Source organism: Oreochromis niloticus, linkage group LG4, assembly GCF_001858045.2.
Source record: "Oreochromis niloticus isolate F11D_XX linkage group LG4, O_niloticus_UMD_NMBU, whole genome shotgun sequence".
NCBI lineage: Eukaryota > Metazoa > Chordata > Actinopteri > Cichliformes > Cichlidae > Oreochromis > Oreochromis niloticus.
Genome location: NC_031969.2, coordinates 30,296,386 through 30,310,607, shown reverse-complemented (window position 1 = coordinate 30,310,607; position 14,222 = coordinate 30,296,386). Strand labels below are relative to the sequence as shown.

Below are 14,222 nucleotides of genomic sequence, written 5' to 3'. Positions count from 1 at the left end.
AAGCCTTTGAATGAAAACAAACGCTGTTGTGACAGTGATCTCAATTATCTTGTTGGTATATATATATATGATTTCTATACATTTTACATCAGATGACCACTTTGGTTGGAAGAAATTATTCATTAAAAACTAGACATTTTAAATGAGAATAAGAAAGAAAAGTATTTCTTTGTGTCCCCTTTTCCCTGTTAATGTCCTACCTGGCCCCCCTGGCAAAACTTTGCTAGACCCGCCCCTGCACAGTTACCAGCTGTCAGCTTCATAGAAAAGGATCCTGGTGTTATTTGCTTCTCAGAAACAGTTCATAACTTCCCTTCAACTCATCCATGCCACCAAAAAGGTAAATCTCTTTCTCGATCATTTGTTCAGCTCTGATGATTCAGTAAGGACATCTCCTGGTTTCATCTTCACGTTTCTCTCTCAACAGATATCCAAACCGACATGATGACCAGCAGTTTTTATGGCCGTGTCTCCAGCAAACATCAGCTGATACGAGAAAGTAATATTAAATACATTTCCTGTATTCTGGCACAAAGTAGGTGAAAAAACAAACAAGAAAGACGAGACTTGCGACAGAAAAGCCGATCAGCTGACCACTGATCAGTTTCATGATTGAAGTAGCAACAGGAGAGGGAAGCGTAAATATAGAAGAACTCCAGCTTTGTGTCTTTTTTTCAGCTGAACTACGGGACCAATTGCGTTCCTTTTCCCCTCAATACCATTTTCTTCTGTTTGTCTGTGATAAGGTTGCTTTCAGAGCCGTTGCCCAAGCAAGGGGGAGGGTGCATCCGACCTCCTCGGCTGTAATTGGTCCAGCCCAGAGTCGATCATGGTACTCGACCCAATCCACCACCTTTAATTGTTTTGTTTTTTTGAAAAAACAAAGAAACCCCGCAAAATATCAGCCCATAGAAAAGAAAAATTACCATTTAGGAAATGCTGCTCATTGTGAAACCAATCGCATATGGTGAAAGCTCACAAATGATAACATACATGGGATGCTCTGCCTGCTTGCGATCTCTCTACTCAAGCAAAGCTCTCCCTAGAGCAGTGGTCCCCAACCTTTTAGGGACTCTTGCTGTTGTATGCATTTAAACCAGCTTTATTACAGGTGACGCCTCTATCTTTATAACATTTTGCTATTGGAAATTCTCCATTATATTATTACTTTATTGGATGTGCCCTTTGTGGCATCTCTTGTCCCCTGTCACCATAGTCTGTAACATAAACCAAATATTTTTTTTGTTATTTTATTTATGTATTATTACAAAGGTTAGAGACCAATAGAGGTTTGTGTTAACTTTGCTCATCTTGTCTTTATAACAAAGTCAGTTCTTCAGTTGTGAAGTTGCCAAAGGTCACTGCATTGTATAGCTGTTAGTGTGAGTTTAACATTTAAAGAAAAAGATCAGTAAACCAGTGATGAGGTGTATCCTTGGTTGAGTGAGCGGAAAAGCTTGAGTCCATCAGCCAATGAGCTTACTTACCATGCAGCATGAAAAGGTGAAATAACGTCGGTGCCTTATCTAAACTGGGCCACAATCAGCCTTGATGACAAACAGCTGCAAAGAATTCCTCTGCTTCCGCAGAATCACATGACCCAAAAAAACAGGTGTTTTTACACCCTGATTGTTTTTTTCCACATAGTGGCCAGGTTGTAAAACACATTAAGAGGTGGCGCAATACTTCATTCAATAGAATCAGCTTTCAAAAAAATAGCACAATGGCCTACCAAATATAAAGGATCCATCTCCATAAGAGCAGTTTCTCATGATGAAATAAAAAATAATAATAATAATAATCATAGAATAATGCAGCTTTCTAAATCAACTTTATTTATATAGAGCATCATCACAAGAACTCCTCAAGGCTCTTAATATTGTGTGTATATATGTGTATATATATATAGGAACTAAGCAGAGTGAGATATACATACATATATATATATATATATATATATATATATATATACATACTTTTATATATACATACATTCATACATACATAACATTTAACATTTACATTTAAATATAATATTTAGATTTAACATTTAGATTTAACATTAAAAATTGTGTTTTAAATATAAAAAGTCACAAATATTTTACTAAATGTTGTAAAAAATGACTTGATAAAACATGTGTTTTGAGCTAAATGTGGAAAAATGTTGCCGTTAATTTCAGCATTTTTCACTTTACAAACGGCCCCATAAGTAGGCATCATTAATGGGTAAAAGAGTGTATGTTCTGATGTTTTTGCTGATCTAGTGTTTTAGAAACTAGTCCAAGTCTAAAACCACACAAAAGATACTGTCAAACTGTCCCATGGCCAGGGGTGGATCTAGAGAACTTTTATGAGGATGGCATGGAAATCAAATTGGGTGGCAAAATCAAAGTCGTTGTTTTTAAACATATATGCTGGGGTTACATATGGTTAAAATTATTCAAATGCAGTACGTATGCAATGTTTCATATAAACATAATCTATAACTTAATTATTTTCTGTAGCCCACATAATTAAACATTTCAGTTACATAAAACGTGAATTTTGATTGTATGTACTGTATAGCCTGCATAGTAAATAAATATGTAACCCAATAAGTATAAAATCCAGAAAGCTACACAACATGGGGGGAGGGGTGTGTGTGTGTTATTTACAAACAGAAGTCTTAAACAACAAACAACTTAAGCTTCACACTTTTTTGTTGTTGTACTGTGAATATTCCACTCCAACTTTAATCACTGCTTTACACACCTGAACATAGAAAGCACCAAAACCTTCACCCCCTCACTTCCCCTAACCCTGGGTGTGAGTGGAGCCACCTCCCATCCTGTCAACAAACACAGTCTCCCTACGACCCCCAAAGTCCAAAACAAAATGCTTCAAGCCCAGTTTGATAACCCTAAACAGGCCGTCATACAGCGGACGCAGTGGTGTCCTGTGGGCATCGTGCCACACAAAAACAAACTTAGCAGTCTCTAAAGTCTTTGGGACAAAGGTGTCCGGCAGGCAATGGTGCACTGGACCAGGAACGGAAAGCTAGTGCAACTGAGGGTTGAGGGAAAGCACAGATGGATCGAAACACGGGGAGGGGGCTTTTGGTCAAGAATTCACTTGACCAAAAGCCCTGTCAAAACACCGCACGCGCACGAACACTGGGGGCCCTATCACAGTGATGTAATTTTCCACCCCACATTCGTCACAGTGTTCCAGAAGGTGGGGACAGTTAGTGAGGAAATCTCTGAAAGCAAACACTGAAAAATATTTCCCGAAGCTACAAATTAGCGTGCACCACGGGCTGAGTGCCCTGATTAAAACAGGGTAATGAAGAAAAAGACACAGCGTCAATCAAACGTCTGGTAGAGACATCAACCAGTCTTATTTCTTCTTTGTGCTCACGGTCAAGTGAGCACAAACAAAATCAGTGCCTATTAAAGGCACAGAGCTAGCAGCAACTACAAAGTTCCACAGGAAGTCCCAGTCATAAAAACAAACAGTCACTAACCTTTCACCAAAGGTTTTCATGGGGGAGCCATTAGCTGCAGTTAGCTGCCTGCCTGTCTGCTATGTGGGTATATCACTAAACCTGCTCTTTCTTCAGGCTGCTTGAGCATCTATACAGCTCTGACCATTCCCTTCTTGTCCTTCAGTCCTAGAGGCATGAGAACCTGGGAGAGATGTGATGTGAAGAGCCGTGGAGAGAGCTGATGAGTGTATGCACCCAGCCATGGCATCTTCTGCGAGTTGGTAGAATATTCATTCATATGCCCGTCCAACTCATAGATAGAAGTGATGATCTGCTGAGCCCACATGGTGCCTTTTGAGGAAAAATGTATGGGATATTATATCTAACCATTGGATTAGTCTGGACAGAATAAAACTGCAAAATAATGGGATGCTACAGAGATTTCTCACTGACCTGACACAAGTAAGACATTGCTGTTTGTTATTTAAAAACTCTGAAGGGAGTCTATGTATACTGGCCAGAAAGTTGTAGTTCTGATACCTGCACAGACAGTCACTGATCTGCTCCATCTTAGTTCTGAATCACACAGATAGAAAAGGGGAAGAGACAGTTTATGCTGTTCTTCACCCCATGTGACAATATTCTATAGGTTCCTTAAGAGGTACTATAGTTAATGTTTAAGTGAAGTGTTAAACATTTATGTTTTACTCTTTTATTAAAAGCTTTTTTGCTTTTACTAAAAAATTTGTACATTTGACTTATGCTGTGTCCCGATTACTACATAATAATGATGTTACTGGAAGATTGGTGTGAAAAACGAAGGCTATTCAGATTTAAAACCACAAATGGAGTGATATTAACAAACTCTCAAAACCTGAAAAACTTGTGTTTGAAACATGCAATTTTATTCTATATAAAGATGAATAATGTGGAGTTCAGTCCAGCTTTGGATCAGCTTACTTGTGCGAAAAGAGTTTCTCACAGATAAATCCAAATGTCACTCTTTTTTTTTTTTTTTTTTTTTTTTGCCTGTCCCGTTTGGCTCTTTTGCCATCAGAATTATTGTCTAAAGGCAAAGAAAGATGCCCAACGGTTTTACTTTACCAAACTGACCATCCCAGCCTTGCCGTAATGGTCCATTTGATTCACCTTTTATTGTTTATTTTATTTTCATTTGCTGAATACGGGACAGACTTTACTGGGAGAAAGAAAAGGGGAGAAAGAAACAGGGAAAGAAAAACAGCTGAGAAGAGGGACGGGGAAAAAAGGGCAAAAAACAAAAACCAACAGAGCAAGCAGACAAAAATATACATATATCGATCACCTGGATCACCTGTTGAAAAAGAAAAAAGAAAACAAGCAGAAGAAAACGAGAGTAATAGGATAAACAACATCACAACAATATATGGGAATATGGCAGTAAATACTAAATGTTAAACATTATTTTGTGCAGCACGTAAGATCGACAGCGCACAGTGTGCTTTGAGGTAGGAGCCAAAAAGGGTGTAGTTTGTGTGTGTGATCACCCGTGTGTACACCTGTGAGCATGGACGCGCTTGTTTTTTTTAAAAGGTTCCTTCATGTAATGTTCTGCTAGAGGGTGTGGGGGGCCACTGCCCCATCCTCCAGGGCATGAAGCAGGTATGGAGGAGATCGAAACTCCAGACATCCAGGGGCCCCAGAACACAAGAGACCAAGGAAGACCAACAGAGGGCAGCCGCGCCACTATCCCCGAAAGAGCTGAGGAGAGTCCCAGATGAGGCGTCACTCAGCAGCCGCGGAGCAGAAGCCAGGGGGTTGCAGTGACGCGCCCGTGGGCTCCGCCGGCAGCCAGCTGTGCCTGAGTGACCGAGCTCTAGGCCGAGAGGCCGAGGGCACCCCGCCTCCGAAGTGGCCCGAGCGAGCCCCAGGCTCCAGGCCCCAATAAGCAGCCGCCAAGGAGTGAGCCGGTGTGTACATGGGCGCCCATCCCTAGACACAAAGAACCACCAACGCACCGATGTCTGAGGGCGTCTGCCACCGGCAGGGGAAGTGGTGGGGGGAGATAGGCCTCCAAACCTTGGAGGGCCTGAGATGTTCCCAGAGAGGTGGCGTCTGATACCCAACCTGACATATAGACACAGACATACAGGCACACACAGATACAAACATCCATTCTCACCCTCATGCTCTCATAAACAATTACTCCACACTCAACCAACGTGGAGACAGACATAAAGAGACGCTGTACACACAATCACACTACCCAAGCGTACTCTAAGAACCGGGTCTAGGTACCCTTGCCCCTGGAAGAGGAAATTGCACCCAGACCCAGGTGGTGTTACCTTTTTCCCTGAGGTGGGGAGAAGCAGACCGCCCCGACTCCGCAGCGGCAGGGAGGCCCCACATACCAGACCCCAGTCGGACGGCCAACTCCTCCTCCTCCTGCCCCCCCCCCCCGCTCCAACAGGCCGCAGAGACTCCAAACCTTCCTCCACCCGCTCATATGTAGTGTTGGTGTATGTTTGTTCTAAGGTGCATTTAAAACCCAGGAGGGCATGGAGCTACCTGCCAGAGAGCAGCAGGTAAGCGCATAGCCCCTCCTGCTAGCCCTCAATGTCTACGTGTAGTTAAAATTGAGAGGTGGGCAACGACGCCAGGGGTGAGGTGTACACCCTGATGGTGATTTGGATTCCATATAGCGTGCCCACCCCCAAGATCCTATATGTATATGTAATGAGAGTGTGAGTAATGTGAATGTCTAAGTTGTGGGATAAAATTGAGGTAGAGGCAGCCAGAAGGGGACAGAGGGGGGGGGGATGCCTCCTCTGCACCCTGGTGACACACCCCCACCCCAAGGCCCTGCATGTGTGGGTGATTGTGGTGGAGCGGGAAGAGGGAGGCAGCTGGAGATGGGGAGGGAAGGGAGGGGCAAGTGACCCCTCCCTGGGGCCAGCTCCCCCGCTGACCCCAGTAGGCACCCCCATGCTCCACAACCCGCCAGGGAAAGGGGACCCAGGCACATCCGGACCGGGGCCCAGTGCAGCAGCGCAGCCCGGCCCCACAGAGCCCGGGACAGTCCACCTGACCCCACCACAGAGAAAACTGTACCCACCCCATCATCCACTCATCTTCCAGACTACACAAGACAAAAGACGTCCAGGCTGAGATCTTCGTCCACCTCTCCTGTATCTCCCCCTCCTGCAGAGAGTTCCTGAAGAGAGGAGAGCTCCTGCGAGGTGTAACAACCTCCCCCACCAGTTGAAGAGCCCCCCAAGGTGGCTCGATGCACCAGCGGCACCCTGCGCCAGAGCCGGGCCCCCATACACCCACCCGCCCACAACCCCGGCAACACACCAACCAGGACCCAAGCCCCTGAGGCCCGGCTAGGGTCCCAGCCCAGAGACAGAGCGCCCCCAGAACCTCACGCCCGTCCCGGACCCACCCAGGGGCAGCCAGGCTACCAGGTCAGTAACCCACGTCCGTCAGCACAGACCCTCCTCTAGCTCCGCTGCACGCAGCCACGAGGAAAGCGTCACCTAAGAGCCAACAGAGCCCCAATTGGCCATGACCGCTACCCTGGGTTGAGCCCCCCCCCCCGGAAGATGCTCCCGGGGAACCCCCCGACGCCCTAAGCCCGTCCCTACCCCACACCAATCACAACAGTGAAGGCGGGACCAAACTATGACCCCCCACCCCCACTAGGTGATGGAGCTGATCAAAGTAGCCCAGAGCAATTGATCTGATGTGGTGGCAGAGGCTGTATCAAGACTAATGTAATCTAATAGATAATTTCTATATTGGTTAGAATTAAGATTATTTTTATTTTTCCAGTTCATGAGGACTGTTTTCTTGGCTATGCATAGGGCAGTGAAAACCATATGGGCTATATTCTTTTCTGTAGTGACATTATCTAAGCTGCCCAACAAACACACTAAAGGGGAAGTTGGAATGTTACATTTCAGACACTTTGACAAGTCTTCACATATCTCACCTGTATCACAAACACAGATTGTTTTTTATGACGATTTCATGTTTTGCTGTGAGGCCGAGCAGGCGAACGTGGAAAGTGTGTGTTTGAAGATGGCGCCTGTGTGTTTGGCATGCCGTCAACCGCTCTTTTTTATCTGTTTGATTTTATTGTTTTTAGCTAATGTTGTGCAACATGTCAGTTCAATACTGTCGTATGATCGCCAAACTTTGGTGGATGAGCCGATTTCCAATAAAGTTTTAGCTTGGTTTGGTAAAGATAGCCAGGGTTTTCTGCCTCCCTACCTGGAAGCAGTACCATTGCGCTGGCATCCCCTACCACCGCCACCAGATATGCGGAAGCGACGCAGGAGACGGGGTACCCGTGGAGGTCGCCTCGTTAAGCTGAGAATACGGATTTCTTACCTTCCTCACGATCTACGCTCCGTTCGTCAATCTTTTCCACGACTCTTGGTACCATCGCGTGCTCTGGATCCTGTGGATTCCTGGTTGGTTCCCATTGTCGGCTCTATCGGGAGCAGCCCTGCTAAATCATTCCCTCTTCGGCATCTGCGTTGGAGGGGAATGGACCGATCAAACCTTCGATCGGTGGATCTGGTTGTCACTGCCCCGGAGGTCTCCGAACCAGCTCCTCTCAGGTTGGGTTTAATAAATGCCAGATCGGTGGCGAATAAGACCTTCATCCTGAAGGATTTCTTTTCTTCCCATGCATTGGACTTCCTCTGTTTGACTGAAACCTGGAGTTCACCCGGTGAGTTAAGCGTTTTTTCTGAACTGCTGCCCGCCGGCTGTGCTTATTTTAGCGCTCCGAGAGCTTCTGGTCGTGGCGGGGGGTTAGCTGTTGTTTTTAAATCACACTTTGAGTTTAAGCAACTATCCTCATGGACACACCACACCAGCTTTGAACTTTGCCTGTGTGAACTGGGCCACTCGCCTTCATTGCTGTGTGCAATAGTTTACCGGCCTCCTAAATATAACAAGGAGTTTTTATCTGAGTTTTCGGAGTTTCTCGCTGACTGTGCATCCCGGTATGACCAGGTCCTGCTACTCGGTGATTTTAATATACACGTATGTTGCCCAGGGAAGCCCCTGGCTAAGGAATTCATGGACCTGGTGAACTCTTTTAATCTTGTTCAATCTGTTAAATGTGCCACTCAAGAACATGGTCACACATTGGACTTGGTGTTATCATATGGGTTATCTGTCTGTAACCTACATGTGGAGGATGCTGTATTCTCTGATCATATGCCCATTTTATTTGATGTTGTTCCTCTTAGTCCTGTTGTTAAACGGGCTGCACCTATGTGATGCTATCGTGCCTTCGGCTCAGATACTGCTGAAGATTTTTCAACACTATTTGAACAACTTGTGTCCAGTCCCTCTGAGTCGTCCTCCGTAGATGGATTACTATCTCATCTGGACTCTGTAAATCTGCCCTTGATGTTGTTGCACCTCTAAGACTCAGGCAGTGTAAACCCAAGGCCAGCCCTTGGCTAACCGATTTTACTCGAGCCATTAGAAGAGAATGTAGGAGATGTGAAAGACGATGGAAAAAGGACAGGCTGTACGTCTCTCTGGAAGCTCTTAAGACGAGCTGGAAAGCTTACCAGAGGGCAGTAAAGACCGCCAAAAACTCCTATTTTTCACAACTTATTGCTGTTAATTCACATAACCCTCGTGTTTTGTATAATACCATTAATTCTGTACTGAATGCAGAGGATCATGTTCTTTTGCAATCTTCTGAGGTTATGTGTAATAGGTTTCTTAATTTCTTTGTGGATAAGGTTGCTAGTTTGAGACCCTCCACTGTATCTTCTGTTGACCCAGCTGTGCATGTTCCCTGTTTAAATTTGCTTATTGCTTTCCAACCAATTGTTTTACCTGAACTAGAGAAGCTTGTGTTAACTGCTAAACCGTGTGGTTCTCCGAATGATGTTGTTCATCCCCGTTTTCTGAAAGAGGTGTTTCCTACTGTTGGACCACATATTCTGAACATAATCAATACCAGCCTCTTGTCAGGTCAAGTACCAAGTGAGTTTAAGCATGCAGTTATTCATCCCTTACTTAAGAAGCCAGGCTCAGATATTTCAGTAATGTCAAATTTTAGACCCATCTCTAAACTTCCTTTTCTGAGTAAGATCTTGGAAAAGGTTGTTCACACTCAGCTGATGGATTATCTAAACAACTCTCAAATGTTTGAAGTTTTTCAGTCCGGCTTTAGGCCGTTTCATAGCACAGAGACAGCTCTCATAAAGGTTATGAACGATATTCTTGTAGCGACAGACTGTGGTAAACATGTAGTGCTTATACTACTAGATATGACTGCTGCATTTGACACAGTAGATCACGACCTGCTGATCTCTCGATTACAGCATTGTGTGGGCATTTCTGGCTTGGCACTCCTGTGGATAAAATCATATCTCTCAAACAGGAGCTTCTGTGTTAAGTTGGGCTCGTCATCATCCTCTGTGGCCCCTCTGTCATGGGGTGTACCACAGGGATCTATTCTTGGGCCATTACTGTTTTCATTGTATCTCCTGCCACTGGGTGCGATCTTTCGTAAACACAATGTTTCATTTAGAATAGAATAGAATAGAATAGAATAGAATTCAACTTTATTGTCATTGCACATGTCACAGGTACAGGGCAACGAAATGCAGTTTGCATCCATCCAGTAAGTGCTTTAGTCGTGATATAGATATATTACAATATAAATTAGCAATAATAGAGATGTGTAAGTATATTACAGAAATGGGTCTATTATGGTATGTTATAATGTACACAGTGTGAAGTATGTTATGAATATTCTATAACTAAGTATGTACAGGCTGTAGTGAGTACAAGCTATGTACAGGCTATGAACAGGATATAAATATGAAATAAAAACTATACAGAAATCTGCGATATACAGTTATACAGAATGTGAACTATGTAAGTTATAAACAGTTGTGGGATTAAAAATTATCGTATGTACAGAATGATTATCTACACAGAACTATACAGTAGTGGTAAAGTGCTAGTGGTTATGGGTGTGTGTATGTTCAGTCCATGAGTTTAACGTGGGTCAGATGTCAGGAGGCAGAGTTCAGGAGTCTGACAGCTGTATGCTGATGATTGCCAGCTCTATTTTCCTTTCAGTCATTCTGATAGCTCCCAAATTAGACTCCTGCTTGATTGCCTTAGTGATGTTAAGTCATGGATGGCTCAAAACTTTTTAAATTTTAATGAACGTAAAACGGAAGCAATTCTGTTTGGCCCGAATCGCTCCTCTGATATGCCTGATGTTGACCTTGCTGCTCTGACCTGAAGAGCTCGATTACTAATCTTGGGTTAAAAATCGACTCTGCACTTACCTTTGATGGCCACGTGAATGGGGTGGTGAAATCGTCATTCTATCACCTCAGGCGTCTGTTGAAGGTTAAACCTTTTCTTTCAAGACGTGACTTGGAGACTGTTATCCATGCTTTTATAACCTCACGCTTGGATTATTGTAACTCCCTTTTAATAGGGGTTGGACTGGGCACTCTGACACGCCTGCAACTAGTACAGAATGCTGCAGCACGGTTTTTATCTGGTAAAAGGAAATTTGAGCACATTACTCCGGTCCTGGCCTCCCTGCACTGGCTTCCAATTGAATTTAGGATTCATTTTAAAGTTCTTTTATTGGTTTTTAAATCTTTAAATGGTCTGGCACCTGCATATTTGTCTGATTTGCTGAAGCCCTATGTCCCCACTCGCTCGCTCCGGTCAGCTGAGCAGTTGTTGCTCTCAGTCCCCAAATCGCGGTTGAAACTGAGAGGAGACCGAGCGTTCTCTATTGTGGCTCCTAAGCTTTGGAATAATCTTCCTCTTCACATTAGGCAATCGACATCGGTGATGGTTTTTAAATCCAGATTGAAAACGCATTTTTATTTACTGGCTTTTGACTCAGTGGTTGACTGACTTGTATTTACTTATATTTTATTGTTTTTGCCATGTTCATTATTTTATTGTATTTATTATTCTTATGGTATCTATTATGTTTTATTGTTCAGCACTTTGGTCAGCCTTGTGTGTTTTTAAAGTGCTATATAAATAAACGATGATGATGATGATGATGATATCTCGCGCCAAAACTTCTGAACTGGTGGACAGAACCAAAGAGCGTGGATATAATTGTCCGGTGAGTTGGTTTGGCAGTGTGAGCAGTTGTTGGTAGACGTAAAGCCCATCTTGAACATCCGATGACCTGTATAGTGCACTCTATGTAGTATTTTGTATTGAATTAATTGAAGACTGGGATTTCTAATTAGATGAAAGGTTTTTAAGCAGATCTGAGACCAGAAGTTTTGGTCAAAGTTAACTGATAAATCCGCTTCCCATTTTGCAATAGGAAGTGATATTGATTCATCTGTTTTAGAAAGCATTCTGTATATTTTGGACAGTAATTTGGGGGTTTTAAGAGTAAGAAATTGAACCACACTTGGTGGTGTTTGTAGTTCAACTTGGCCCGGTTTAAATTTCTTTTTTACTATGGATTTAATTTGTTGATACTCTAAAAATCTTTTCTTGTTGATCCCATATTGTGTAACTAGACTGTCAAATGAAATAAATTCTGTTCCTTCTAGTATATGTTCTAAATATTTGATTCCTTTACCACTCCAATCTGTAAAGTTTATCATATTATTGTTTTGTAATATGTCAGGGTTGTTCCAGATAGGTGTACGTTTGCATGGGATTAATGAAGACTCAGTCAACTTCAGAAACTCCCACCATGCTGTCAGAGAAGAGCTGATGTTGACGCTTTTGAAGCATTCATGTCGTTGGATGTTTGAGCTGATAAATGGTAGATCTGAAATCTCTAGATTATTGCAAAGTGCTTGCTCTACATCTAGCCAAGGTTCATCTAAGAGGGTATGTTTTAGCCATCCTGAGATAAACTGAAGCCTGTTGGCTAAGAAGTAATGCTGAAAGTTAGGTAGCTCTAATCCTCCTTTATCCTTGGTCTTTTGTAATGTTTTTAAGCTTATACGTGGTGGCTTATTTTTCCAAAGGAATTTGGACATATATGAATCTAGAGATCTGAACCAATCTTGTGGCGGTTTAGTTGGGATCATTAAGAATAAATAATTTATTTTTGGTAGGACCATCATTTTTATAGCGGCAACCCTTCCCATGAGTGATATGGGTAGACATTTCCACCTAGTCAGATCACCTTCTACTTTCTTTAAAAGTGGGATATGGTTTAATTTAGTTAGATCTGCAAGCTTGGGAGAAACATTAATACCTAAATATTTTATATTTCCCGATCGCAGTGGAGAAGAGGAGGAATTATGGAAGGAGCAATTAAGTTTATCAATTCAATCACCCCAGAGATATTGGTTTGTGAATTTTGGAGATACAGTAACACATCATCCGCATAAAGGCTGATTTTATGTTCCACATTCTTGCATTTTATGCCCTTAATTACTGAATTCTGTCTAATTGCTGCTGCTAGTGGTTCAATAAAAATCGCAAACAGTGAAGGGGAGAGTGGGCATCCCTGCCTGGTGCCCCTCAGGAGACAGAAGCTGGAGGATGTCTGGTCATTCGTTCTGATACACCCTGTTGGGGAATTATATAATATTTTTAACCAGTTGATGAAAGAGGATCCAACACCAAATTTGTTTAAAGTTGTAAATAGAAATTTCCAGTTAACTCTGTCAAACGCTTTTTCTGCATCTAAATATTGTAGTTTCAAGGTTTTTACTGTATGAGTAGTCTATCAAATTAAGTAATCTACGTGTATTTGTTGATGAGTGCCTACCTTTTATGAAACCAGTTTGGTCAGGATGAATTAAGAGGGGGGTTATTTTCTCTAGTCTCTTCGAGAGAGCTTTGCAGATAATTTTGAGGTCTACATTTATAAGGGATATTGGACGATAGCTTGAGGGATATACAGGGTCTTTGCCTGGTTTTAGCAGGAGATTAATGTTTGCAGAATTCATATTTGATGGAAGTCTGCCATTTTCTTTGATTTCCAACAATGTTCTGTAAAAAACTGGTGCTAGAATCGTCCAGAATTCTTTGTAGAATTCTGCAGGAAAGCCATCTGGACCTGGAGCCTTATTATTGGGCATACTTATCAGGGCTTCCTGGAGTTCACCTAATGTCAGTGGCGAATCCAGTGCCATTGCTTGAGAGTCTGATAATTTTGGGAGAGTTATGTTGTCTAAAAACTGATCAATTTCCTTTTTAGATGGGTTTATTTGTGGTGAATACAACGTTTTATAGAAATCCCTGAAAATGTTGTTTATTTGTTTTGGTTCATATACTGTGTTCCCAGATGAATCTTGAACAGCACATATAGTTGTTTTTTCTTTATTTATTTTTAGCTGGTTTGCTAGAAATTGACCGGATTTATTACTATGTTCATAATTTTGTAAGCGTAGTCTTTGTACTAAGAATTTTGTTTTTTTATCAATTATCTCATTTAATTCTAGTTTTGTTTTGCATATTTTGTTCAATGTTTCCTGATCTTGGTCGGACGCGTAGGCTTCTTCTAGTGATTTGATGGTTTTTTTCTAATTCCTGAATATTTCTGTTTTCTTTTTTCTTTTTATGTGATGAGAAAGAAATTATTTTACCTCTCATCACAGCTTTCCCTGCTTCCCATAAAACAGAAGCTGATGTTCCGGGAGTGTCATTAAAGTCTAAATATGAAGTCCACTCTTTTTTAAAATATTTAATAAAGTCTTCATCTTTAAGCAGTGATGTATTAAATCTCCAGTTTTTACTTGGTGTGGTATTATTCTTCTGCATTAGTGTTAAA

The 14,222-nt window shown here is 42.4% G+C and overlaps 1 long non-coding RNA gene across 1 annotated transcript; it reads right to left on the bottom strand.

Annotated features, from left to right (window-relative positions):
* Window positions 1-2,594: 2,594 nt before the first annotated feature.
* Window positions 2,595-4,484, bottom strand: LOC112846626 (uncharacterized). Its single transcript, XR_003219690.1, has 2 exons — window positions 3,917-4,484; window positions 2,595-3,814 (listed from the first exon to the last, which is right to left on the bottom strand). It is a non-coding gene; the product is annotated as an uncharacterized LOC112846626 (long non-coding RNA).
* Window positions 4,485-14,222: the final 9,738 nt, after the last annotated feature.